Genomic DNA, 12,897 nt, shown 5'->3' with positions numbered 1-12,897 from the left:
AATAGATGAGAACTAAAGACTTGAATTCATTTCCCAGAACAGTGCTTTATTACCAAAATAAACTCGAGACCACCACTTAGCTGCAAAGAGAAGTCAGCAAAGATGTTAGTCATTAATCATTCTAAATAAACAGCACTTTTAAGTGTCTGATTGACACTGACTGTTAGCATAAATTCTGTCCTCTTAGAAATAGGCCTCAGATTTGTATCATACACCTACATAACTTGAATCAATGCCTTCTGCTTGAGAATTTAATACGTGAGAGCAGAAATTAGTAGGAAAAAAATTCTAACCCTAGAGCAAGTACAGCATAACCACGGGAATGTTTTGTGGATTTTCTTCTACCTTGAATGTGAAAAAATTTGTCCATTAAGAGGTTCTTAGCAATTTGAAACTTTCGGCTATTTTTAACTGACTAAAACTACATAGAGTTAGCTTCAAAGTTTGTTTTAACAAATCATGTCTCCCTTTTTGATTTCCATGGTAAATATAAAACCATACTATTTACTTAAGTGGTACAGCTGCAAAAATGAAACATTATACTTTACGTACAATTTCTAATGAAGGATTTGGATTGATTAATACTCTCGTAAACTTATAGCAATCATGCCTATATAGCATTATTCATAGAATTATATTATGTATATTAATATTTCATGTGATTCTGTACATTATAGACTTATCAAAAATATGGAAATGCTTGGGCATACCCTTTTCCTCCTAAAATATCTAAACTTCTATTATTTGTAAGAGTAATACAACATTCAAAGACAATGTTTATGGTCTTATCTTTTTTCCATTATAAGGCACAATAAATATCTGCAACAATTTGTAATTACAATGTGGTATTGACCTGAATATTTTATCAAAACCTTTGCCATAAATCTCAAAATCTGTTAGGATTCCATAGATTGGCAATTTATGTCTTGAATATCTCAGTTATTTTACTGAATATTTAATATGTGTTTAAAAGTTGCCAGGTGGCATACCCTGTATGCCAGGTGGCATACCATGTAATCCCAGCAACTCAGGAGGCTGAGGCAGTATGATCTCAAGTTCAAAGCCAGCCTCAGCGACTTAGTGAGGCCCTAAGCAATTTATTGAGGCCCTAAAAAACTTAGTGAGTTCCTGTCTCAAAATAAAAAAATAAAATAAAAAGAGCTGGGGATGTGGCTCAGTGGTTAAACAACCCTGGGTTTGATCCCTGGTACCAAAAAAAAAAAAAAAAAAAAAAAAGTTATACAAGACACTTATCCTGATTTCAAGATCCTACAGTCCTGTCAATAAAGCAGACATAACCATATGTTTACCATTCTTGGAAATCGTAAGACTTTGGCATGAAATATTAATACTAAAGAGTATTGAATTATAATTTAGGCTTAGCCATTAATTATTTGTCCATAGAGTTATCCACAGTTTTCTTCTACATGATGAACATATTTGTTCTCAACAACCTTAAAATATTAATCAAGATGTATGGGTTCTGGTACTCAAAATACTAAATTTAAGGATAAGGTTCAACATCAAATAGCATGTTTTGAGCTCATTGAAAAAAGATGCTGGGCTGGGGATGTGGCTCAAGCGGTAGCGCGCTCGCCTGGCATGCGTGCGGCCCGGGTTCGATCCTCAACACCACATACAAAGATGTTGTGTCCACTGAAAACTAAAAAATAAATATTAAAAAAATTCTCTCTCTCTCTCTCTCTCTCCTCTCTCACTCTCTCTTAAAAAAAAAAAAGAAAAAAGATGCTATTCTTACATAAATTATCCATATTGGTGCATAAGAAAGTCATTACTCTATGGCTTCCAATTCTATAAATCAAGTAATATATATATATATATATATATATATATATAATGCCATTTAAAAGAGAAGGATAAAACATTAACATTTGGAAGAAAATGTTGTTATTAAATCAAAGTAATAGGGAAAGACTCACTAAAACATTGACAAATGTTTTAAGGTTTTTTATAAAAAAAATAGGAGGAGAAATAATTGGGTTTTCATTACTTACATAAGAGAGATGTTATGGTTTGGATATGAAGTGCCCCTCAAAACCTCATGTGCTGAAAAAATGATAATCAATGTAACAATGTTCAGAGGTGAAATATTTAGATAATGAAAGTCATATCCTCATCAGTGAATTAATCTTTTTGATGGATTAATAACTTGAATGGATTACTAATAACTTGAATGGGTGGTAACTATAGGCAGGTGGGGCAAGCTGGAGGAAGTAGTTCAATGGGGGTGTGCTTTTGATATTATATCTTGTCCGGGGCTCCTCTATACTCTTTGTCTCTGCTTCCTGGCTGCCTTGAACTGAATAGATCTCCTCCAATACACCCCTCTGCCATGATATCTTGCCTCACCTCGAACCCAGAGCAACAGAGCCAGCTGACCATGGGCAGAAACTCTGACATCACAAGACAAAATAAATTGTTCCTCCTCTAAGTTTTTCTTGTCAGGTATTTTGTTCACAGTAATGAATAGCTGACTAACACAGAAGATACAGGAATTCTCAGGGGATGAATAAACAGCAGGAAAAGCAAATATATTGCCAAAATATCTGTAGGAAGTTCTTTGTCATGACTAACATGGGCTTTTATTATATGAAAAAGACTGAGTGTGGACTTTGTAGCTATTCATAAAAACAAGAGGCTGCCATTGCAACCCAGGCACCGCATTGCTCCTGTTCCTTCACCCAGCGGTGCTGTGAAACACTTAACCTTAATAAGAGGCCAGATTAGAAGGTACCGATCATTTTAATAATTATTTTGTTATTGTCTTGTCATATAAATGCCTTTCTTAAGTTTATTTGTAAGAGTAGAATTTTTTTGATGGAAAACATGGAGCAGAAGTTTGTAGAAATTGAAAGGAGTGTACATGTGGGGCAGAGTGTGTTTTGCTTGGCAGTTTTTTCCTGCCATTTTTGATTCTGTTTTTAGTACTCAAGGGCAACACATTGGCAGGTAAAACTAAGGAGAAGGATTTAGCTAGTTTCATATTGTATTTACAATCAATTATAATAGGCTAAAATGTCTGTGACTCGTAGAGTATTAGGCATACAACTTCTGTTAAGAATAATGGAAGCTTAATATTTAATCTCCATCATGGTATGAGTATATTTTTCCAGTTTGATCTTGTCACAGTTTCTATTATAATTTATAAAGTGTACACAAATGAATCATCAGGTGATCCTTCTGTGTGTGTCTCATTTTGTACTTGCATGAAGTTTGGAACTATTTTGAATATATATATATCTTTTGTATTTAAAATTAGAAAGTACCATTATTTCCCCAAATAATAAAAACTGGTAGGTAAGAAATAACTTTTCATCTACAACCAATTAGAGAAGGAGGAAGAGGAGGAAGAGGAGGAGGAGGAGGAGGAGGAGGAGGAGGAGGAGGAGGAGGAGGAGGAGGAGGAGGAGGAGGAGGAAGGGAGAAAGAGGTGAAACAGGAAGGGGGAAAGAGGGACTCCGAAATTCAAAGATTATTTTATGGTATCTATATCAGCATATTGCCACAACTTTGAATATTTGAAGATAGCAAACAGCTACTTGACTTTCTATTTGATGTCAAAAAGAATTATTTTATGATATATTTTACACTTTATTAGGATTTGCATATACAACATGGCAAATCATGTCCCAGAAACATAGCAACCACTAGTAAATAAACCCTAATGCCACACGATTAGGCAAAACAAAAGGTTATGATGTTCAAATATTGCTTTCTAATAAGGAGTTTACATTTTAATGAAAGGAAAATAGGAAGGGTTTTATAAAAATAATAAAAATCTAAATAAAGAAATTCTAGAGTGGACAACATTTCCACAATACACTGATGCATAGCAACTTTTTTTGAAAGCTCCTGGAACATTAATCTCCCTTGTATCTTTGCTTTGTGCATTCAGACAAAGGGCCAAGATAGTCTTGACTTTGAGGGGGAATGGTAGAAAAAGACTACAGAAGAGAAGTATGAAATAAATAATAAATAAATAAGTGACTGTTGAATAAAACAATTAGCTTTGCCCCAGGCTTCTGCAATAGCTTATGAATTCTTACCAGCATTAGTTTACAGCTGTAACTTTAGGATATAATAGGAGACTGAATCTTATACAGGCAATGAAACAGATGATCAAATTCACAAGGGATTGTGTCAGGCTTTTTCCAGTACTAAAGAAACATATTAATCCTTGTCACTGTTTTCAGAAACGCTGTGACAGAAATAAACCTGTACTGTAACTTGGCCCTTTTAATGAGCTTCTGGAGTGTGGGCTTTCCACTCAGCACCTGAAAAACACAACAAAACACCTTTTATATTAAAGATGTGAGGTTTGCTGCTGGCTAAATTTGTACACAGAAGTCTATAAACCAGTGCTCAGCCAGCTGGGAAGCAAGAAAGCAAATTCAGATTCTGCCATGAACTTCACAGACCAATTATCTACTTGGAATCATGGGAGTTTAACAAACAAATACCAGCCCCTGCTGAGCCTTTTCAGGCCAGCAGCTTATGGGTGATTCAGTTGCATCCGAGGCTTTTAGACTGATCAATTCTTAATCACAAAGCGCAAAAATTATTCTCAGACTCATGTCAGTTTCTTTGGACACCTTTGTTAACAATCTGCTTCAAATCATTTTTTTTAAAAGAAACTGCAGACACTGTTTTTATTGACTCCCCACTTGTAAAATGTTTATAGCTTGTTAATTTATATTTACCCCTTTACTTTTGCCTGCAAATCAACATCACTTAGCACAGTTTGGTTACACTTTGTCCAAAGGAAATTACAGAAGCCTGCTATGGGGCTAAAATGAAGGAAAGCTGCGGAAAATCAATACACTGCTGATTAAACAGATCGTAGCAAATTCACGGCTGTATGCTACAGCATGGGGACATCAGTGTGATGCCTATCTAGCAGTTAATGTGCTTTCAGTCAGGTGAAGAAAATTTCAGAAAAAGGCAAAATCACCCAGAAAAACAAGAACTACCTTACACAAGAATGCATGTGCTTACAAGAAACCTGCCTTTTTCTGTAAGGTAGTGTTTCACTTGAGGAATTAATGGGATGCATTTAAGAAATGAAACAGTGTTGTATCTTTAGAGTGACGTTTGCCCTGAGCATTATGAAAGGAACTAAGAGCATTGCAAGCTGTTCCCTATTTGCATAGATCAAATTATTATTATTTTTTTCTTTTTATGAAATCTTAGGTTTATTGACATTTTCTGGTATAATTTCAATTTAGCAATTTGGCAACAATCAAAATGATGAAAGGTAGATTACTTATAGAAGATGTCCAAAAGTAATCATGCTATCCAATGAAAATGTTCTAAGCAATTCAAGAAGAACCATTGTTATTTCCCATTTAGAGAAGAAGAATGAACCTAAAACAAATCAGGTATAAAAAGAAAGTGTAGTTCGTACATTTTTTTAAAACAAGGTATTAGAATGCATAATGTCAACACAGCATGGCTGTAAAGACCCCTAAATTTTTTTCAAATCATGGTGAAGGCAGCATTTACATTACAGGGGGAATTTGAGTTATCCTGAACACCAATATACTCTGAGTTATAGCATAAACTCTTGTTTCTATGCTAACAACTTCTAATGCTGTGCAAACCTAATACTTAAAGAACTCTAGGAAAATACGCAGGTCCTAAGATTGGTTAAGAGGTGGTACTTGCTTCAATCCAACTTGATGGACCACATTGCAGTGTACTTAGTGTGAATTTAGGAAATGAGAAGCAACAACAGAAACCAAGCTTAAATACAATCTTTATGGAAAAATGTAATTAGGAGAAATTTTATTTCAACCTTTTGTTTATCTCATTATCAGATTTATCTGTTCATCTATTATCTAATACTTTACAAGTAATTTTGTGTTTTGTTTTGTTTTTTAACTTGCCACATCAGGGTGAAATTTGTAGCACTACTTACCATTGTTCATTCAGGACAGTTATAGTTTTGATGGCAGATACATTCACTAGTAAATCCTTATATTAAAAACATACTTGGGAAAATTATGCTCTATAGACAAGAGCCAACATAAGTCTCTATCTGTTGTTTTTAATTTTCTCTTTTTCAAAATATCAAAGTCTTTCAAATGGTAACATGGTTAAGTTCGTTGCCAAATTCTATGTGTTAAAATGAAGGTGTTTTTGAGTCATCAGAGCTTATAAAAAGACCTTTAACAAGTAAACAGCTTTTCTCCTCTCTCTCTCTCTCTCTCTCTCTCTCTCTCTCTAATCTGGAAGATGTGGTATAAGAAAACACATTCATGGACACCATATGTGAACCAAGTTTCATCCCAAGATTTTGAGATTTTTGAGAATTCCTAGAAAAATGAGGGATTTAAATTTCCAGTTTAAAGAGATCCACCCAGGGACATCATTTTCGCATGTGGGTGTATGTATATATAACATCCAAGGTGTTATGCTTTGATTATTCTGTAAAATATTTGACAATTTTGTACAGGAGCAAGAAACTACATGACGTATCTTAATAGCTTAAGAATAGGAACAATAATCATTACTTCAGTATTTCAATTTTCCTCCAAACAGCATCACTCGTATTGTGGAAAACTATGTATCAACTTTTTTTCACGTGCAAGGTTGGAAAGAATGAGATCACTCATACTAAGTGGAATATGCTTTTGTGACATTGTAGAGCAAAGCAATGGGGTTTGATGGAAAGAATACCTATTTTAGAAAATATAGAAAAAGACGCATATTTGAAATCCTTATTGATTTACTAGGCTAATCGTGCCCTCAAGTATGCATTTTCAGATTTTTCTTTCTTTGTGACATTAAAGAAAATCTAAATTGAAGACACAGAATAGGAGATAATGAAAGAAGAAAAAACTGAATGAATAATGTAAGTATAAACTTCTGAGCGAAAACTATTTTCTAAGTCTCACAATTTAAGTAGATATTTTCACATTTTTATAGTTTCAATAAGTTAACAATGGTTGTTTGTAAACATGCTTTACTTTATTTTAAATCATACACTGCATAAATCCTGCAGAGTTGGCAGGGGTTTGAATACCCTCTGGTAGAAACCCACTTTTTCTTATTAATACATGGTAATTTATCACCATTAAGTATATGATCCCTCTGGTAAAAAAAATTGATGCACATTGCTCTCTAGACTATAATTTCAGTGTTCATGATATTAATCTTTAATTAAATTATAGTTATTTTAGAAATGTATGTCCTTAATTAAATTATACCATGCATATAAAGAAGAAATTACTATGGCATGATTAAAACATGTTTAAAAATATACTACTGAATTTTGAATGCTGTCTGTCATCTCCAAAGTATGACTAACTGGGCTTCAGAAATGACTACAAAGTCAACTGAAAAATTGCCAAGTAAAACTATTTGTCTCTTTTAAGGACTGTGCATTAAAATTTTGGACAGTTTCTCTATTAAATCTAAATATACTTCTTATACTATATACAGTATTACATTTCTAAATTAATTGCCATACTCTCATTTGTTAAAGAATTTCACTCCATGTGAAAAGCAAAGTCTCAGTAGATGTGAATTTTACACTGCGCTAGATCAATCCCAATACCAGTAAATGGATATTATTAAACAGCATGGGGTAGTGCAAACTGGGAAAGAAAACTTGTAGTGTGCTGCCTTTGAGCAGACCTGGCTTGCATGCTGTGACAGGGCAATTGTCGACATGCTTTTTCATGCCAATCTGCAGCTTTTTCAACTCTAGATGCTATGGCAACCAGGGTTTAACAGACTAAGCAGCTAACAAGCTTCCCTGATGGAATTGTCTGGTTGTGTGATTGCCTTGTCTTAGGGAAAATATAAAATAGAATGAAGACGCTTGTGGACATTTGTCAAACTGATTATAATTTGGACAGTTGAATCATAATTGTCTGTTGTGTACTGTACAGTAGTGACATATGCTATTTTCCACGTTCCTTGCAGAGCACACCATTGCATTCCCGCATAGGCTACATTTCCCTTGGGAACAATGGGTCCTGGTTGCTGTGGGTTCGGTGCAACATGGCAGTCCACAGCTCACACCAGATCATCTGAGAAAGAAAGGAACAGTGAATGGCTTAATTTTTTTTTTCTGTTTGAAAAGGCTTGTGTTTGATGTGAGCTATATTTGTATGAAATATAATGAACACAAGTTGATGTGAAAAGATATTTCTTTTTTATAAAATCTTCATGTTCATAGGGTAAGTTGTAGATCAAAATATGCAGGTGAATTAATTTTTGTTATTTATGATTGGGCATAATTTTAGTTCTTTGGGAATATTGATTTTTTAAATTTGCAACCACTTAAACATGTATTTGTGTCACCAATCATATGCATAATTTAAAACATGAGAAAATAATCAAGCTTCTCTGATGGAATGGTCTTGTTTTAATACTGCCTTGTCCTATTGAAAATGAATAAGATACTCTCCTTATTGTTTTAAATGATTAAAAGCCTACTAATAAAATTTAAGTTTCCTTAAATAGTCAAAGGCATTGTATTTTCAAGATCATTTCAAGTCAAACTTTTATTTTTTTTCCTTAGAAGGGTATATCTTTTAAAAAACTAAAATGATTAGAATAAACATTTAAAATGAAATGTGAATTATCAAAGAGCAAAATCTAGGTTTCCATTTTACAGATAGAAATCTTAAATAAACAAACTATATTGTAAGACCTTACCAAGCTTATTTTGTGCTTTAAAAAATACCAGCTTTATGTCTTGAAGATAAAAAATTGATGATGTTCTTTTTCTTGGTACTGAGGTTTGGACCCACTAAGTATTCTACCACTGAGCCACATCCTCAGTTTTTTTATTTTTAGGTAGGATCTCGCTATGTTGCCCAGGATAGCCTTGAACTTTGGTCCTCTGGCTTCAGCCTCCCAAGTTGCTGGGATTATAGGTGTGTGCCACCATACTTGGATGATGATATTTTTAATAAGGTTCTAAACTGGTTGAGGTTTATTAAGTAAAGGTTGATGGTGGGAAGATTTTAGCCTGTGCTTGGACCTCACAGAAAGGGTAACTTACTCTTCTTGGCTACATCTCACTAATTAGTTATGCTGGGTTTCTATTTTCTTTTCTTTTCTTTTTTTTAATATCTAGAAACCCAAGTTTAATCTTCATACAAACACTTTCGATGGAGACAAAGGATAGGATAGATCAGGGTCAGTACACCAGGACTCAATGGTCAAGTCTACTAGTGCCTGGTTATGTAAGTCCTTATTTAAGTTTTGCAATTCTTTAAATCAATGCTCTTGATTTGAGACAGGACTTCAGGAAAAGTATCCCCTTTCCCCAGCTTAGGTTCAGTAGGATTGACCACAGTCCCAAGTTGCCTTTGAAAAATATTTTCAAAGTCATGTTCAATGACTTTTATCTAGATGATGCAATTCCTGGAACAAGCCCTTTCTTATTTGAGAGACCTATTCATTTTCCTTAACAGAAAGGTCTCCAAGTTAGAACATCTTCTCCCCTGATGAGTGGCACACATAAGAAGGGTGAAAAATGAAATTGGGAACATTTTGCTTACTACACAGAGAACTTTCTCTGGGCTAAATTGTAAAAAGTCTTATTGCTGGGTTATAGTGCACCGAAATTAACAAGCTAAGAACTACTGGTCCAAAAGTTTTATACCAACATGAATACTTTTTCACAAAATAGCTCTGAATTACTGGGGTACCAGTTCTTCTCTTTGAATTCTAACTTAGTTTAGAAATTAGCCTCTTTGTCAGTTTTACACCTGACACTTTTCCTGAGAATAGTGTTGTGCTAGAGAGAACTCTATTCCTTCTATTTCCCTGAAGATTATAGCTTCTTCCTTACCCAACAGAGAGCTTAATTGAGTCATTTAAAGTTAAGAAAAATTATATATTTTCGATGGCAATGAGAATACAAATTCTGATGTTTTTTAAAAAATATTAGGACTATGGATTAGGAGAGCAGATATGATAGATTTTTTTACATTTGAATCCATTAAAACTTTTGCTTTTTGTTTTATTCAGTAGGCTCATACTTACAGCAAGATATACGGTACTAGCTTTGGAATTTAAAGTCAAGAAATGCTTTCAGTCACTACAGAGAAAAAGGGAGAGCCTGGTTGCTGTATATTAGTTCAAAGACAATTTTGCAGAGTAAAAGAAAATCCAGGGGCTGGGGATGTGGCTCAAGTGGTAGCGCGCTCGCCTGGCATGCGTGCGGCCCGGGTTTGATCCTCAGCACCACATACCAACAAAGATGTTGTGTCCGCTGAGTACTAAAAAATAAATATTAAAAATTCTCTCTCTCTCTCTCCTATCTCACTCTCTCTTTAAAAAAAAATAAAAATAAAAAAAATAAAAAATAAAAAGAAAATCCAAAAATGCAAGTAGTTTCCTTTTTGTTTAGCAGCTAAAAGCAAGTAAAGAAATAATATTTACTCTATTGCAAACGTCAAACTCAGCAAAGTTGGGAAGTCACTGTGTTTTTGTGAAACAATTTTAATCCTATAGAATATTTTTTACAACAATTATTTGGCATTATTTATTATCTGATAGGCATTGATAGGTATTGATAACCCTGTTTTAAGGCTTAAAATAGAACAGAAACCTCAAGTTCATAGGATCACTCAACGGGAGATGTATTTTTTTTTAAACTGGGGATTGAACCCATGGGGGCACTTGACCACTGAGTCACATCCCCAAATGCTTTTACTTACTTATTTATTTTTTCAGACAGAGTCTCATGAAGTTTCTTAGGTCCTTGCTGAATTGGGAGGCTGGCCTTAAACTTGGGATTGTCCTGTCTCTGCCTCCAGAGTCACTTGGATTACAAATGTGTGCCCTTGTGCCTGATTTGGGTGATCTAATTATTAAAAGAAGCAAAGAAGAGTCCTCATCTTTCCTTTTAAAAAACATTTTCCTTTTTTTTTGCCAAGACTTAGCATACTTCATCAATTCTGAAACATTAAGATCAATTCTCCAGTTTGAAAGGCACTTTAAAGTTAGACCCTTCATACAATTTTCTGCTGTGGTTTTTCAGTAAGAAACCTCATCATCCCTCTGTTGAAGTGAATTTAAACACTGAATGAATTTATTGCCAGTGGCACTATTATATGGAAGTCATTAACCTTTTAGACAAAATTAATTATAATCATTTTCATCTGGAAATATTACCAAAGGTTTTCTTGAGATTGGGTAAAGGACTATTTTCAGCCCCCCACACAGCCACACACTGGCTGTGGTAAGTTCACACAGTGAATCAAGGCAGCAATAATGGTAGTGGGCCATCTTTCTGGAGTGGCTCATCCATGAGGTGGGCAGAGATTATAAATTGAGGTGAAACTTGCTCCTGGAAAAGAATGAAGCTCCTTGGGAATGCCAGAGGGGAGCTTTGAAAAAAGATGAAGGGATCGGTAAAGCAAATGTCCCGCACCCTGTCTAGAATCTTCATGATTCCTGCCTGTCTAGCTCTCTCCCCTCAACATTCCCAATTACTTTGCCATCACTGCACAATCATGCTGGTCATCCCAAATATGCTTAAAGAATGGAGAAGACTCATTTTTACCTCGCTTAATACTCAGACAACCTCTTGAGGCAGCTCATAAACTCAAGGTTTTTGTTTCATTCTGTAAGTGTGACCATCCTCACCATCACAGGCAAATGAAGTGATGCTTGGCTTTTGACTAATTCTTCCCATAAGATACTGTGGGACAAAAGTGATATGATTCCTAGACCTGTATTAGCCAAGACAGACTACCACTGTGCAAAATTTGACTTTAAATTTTCCTGCATAAGTTCCATATTTTCTCAGTAATAAGTGATAATGTATATTCTAAGTTGATTTTAGTCTTTTTATTCAGATTGGCTTCAAAATACTTAATAGTCAAACATTTTGTGATTCAGAAAAACAAAAAAGGGGGCTGGCATGTAACCCAATGATAGAGAGCTTGCCTAGCATGCATCAAGCCCTGGATTCCATCCGCAGTAAAACACACACATACACACACACACACACACACACACACACACCACCGCCACCACCACCACCACACCACACAAGTATTTTATATTTTTAGCTCTGAACTTTACCTACATAAAATATTGGTCCTATTTTTGAAGATTCTTCACCCTTTCAAATGACTAGTGGCTAAAAATAAAATCATTTTCTTATTACTCTTAAAATAGTGCTCTCTCTCCTCTCTCCTCTCTCTCTCTCTCTCTCTCTCTCTCTCTCTCTCTCACACACACACACACACACACACCAAAAAAAACCCCAGAATTATTTTAAAATGCCATCTGAAATTAACAATAGTATTTTCTTTTTCAAATTTCGATGCCCTTTTTCCTTCAAAGAACAATCAAAATAAATATAATAATGATCTTAGATGTAGTAATAGTAATAACCATAATAATTAATAACTATTTAATAAACATTTATTTAATACTATATCTCAGGTCTTAACTTAAATGTTTCAATATATGGACTTACTCCTCCCAGCAGACCTAAGAAGTAGGTACTATTATTATTCAAATTAGGCAGAGAACACAACAGAGGTACAGAGAAGTTACTGATTTGAGATATTACACATCTAATTAGTTTTTAACTAGTATTTTAACCAAGGTTATCTGATTCTAGAATCAGAACTTTTAACTCTCAGTATCTTCACTTGGTACTGAATTCTAATCTTAGGTACAGAATAGATATTGTCAATTCCATTTATTACCAATATTATACTCTATGAAGCTTGTTTCTTGACATAATTTGATGGCATATCCTTGATGCCTATAAGTATATGTAATATTTTATGGCATTCTAGATAAGACAAGAGTCCAGAAATTCATTCCTAAAACTGTATCAATATGTTTATAATTCTGCAGCATGGAGTGATAATTTTATTTTTTGAATACTCA

General features: G+C 34.3%; 1 long non-coding RNA gene across 1 annotated transcript in view; it reads left to right on the top strand.

The window, feature by feature from the left end:
* Window positions 1-2,646: 2,646 nt before the first annotated feature.
* The window catches only part of LOC308648574, a 114,600-nt gene continuing 104,349 nt past the window's right edge, over window positions 2,647-12,897 (top strand). Inside the window, exon 1 of the long non-coding RNA XR_014021860.1 lies at window positions 2,647-2,751. This is a non-coding gene — a long non-coding RNA (uncharacterized lncRNA). The remainder of the gene's footprint in view (window positions 2,752-12,897) is intronic.

The sequence above is a fragment of the Spermophilus citellus genome (assembly GCF_964194105.1).
Source record: "Spermophilus citellus genome assembly, chromosome: 4".
In the NCBI taxonomy this organism is placed as follows: Eukaryota; Metazoa; Chordata; class Mammalia; order Rodentia; family Sciuridae; genus Spermophilus; species Spermophilus citellus.
This window is presented reverse-complemented; position numbering and strand designations above follow the sequence as displayed.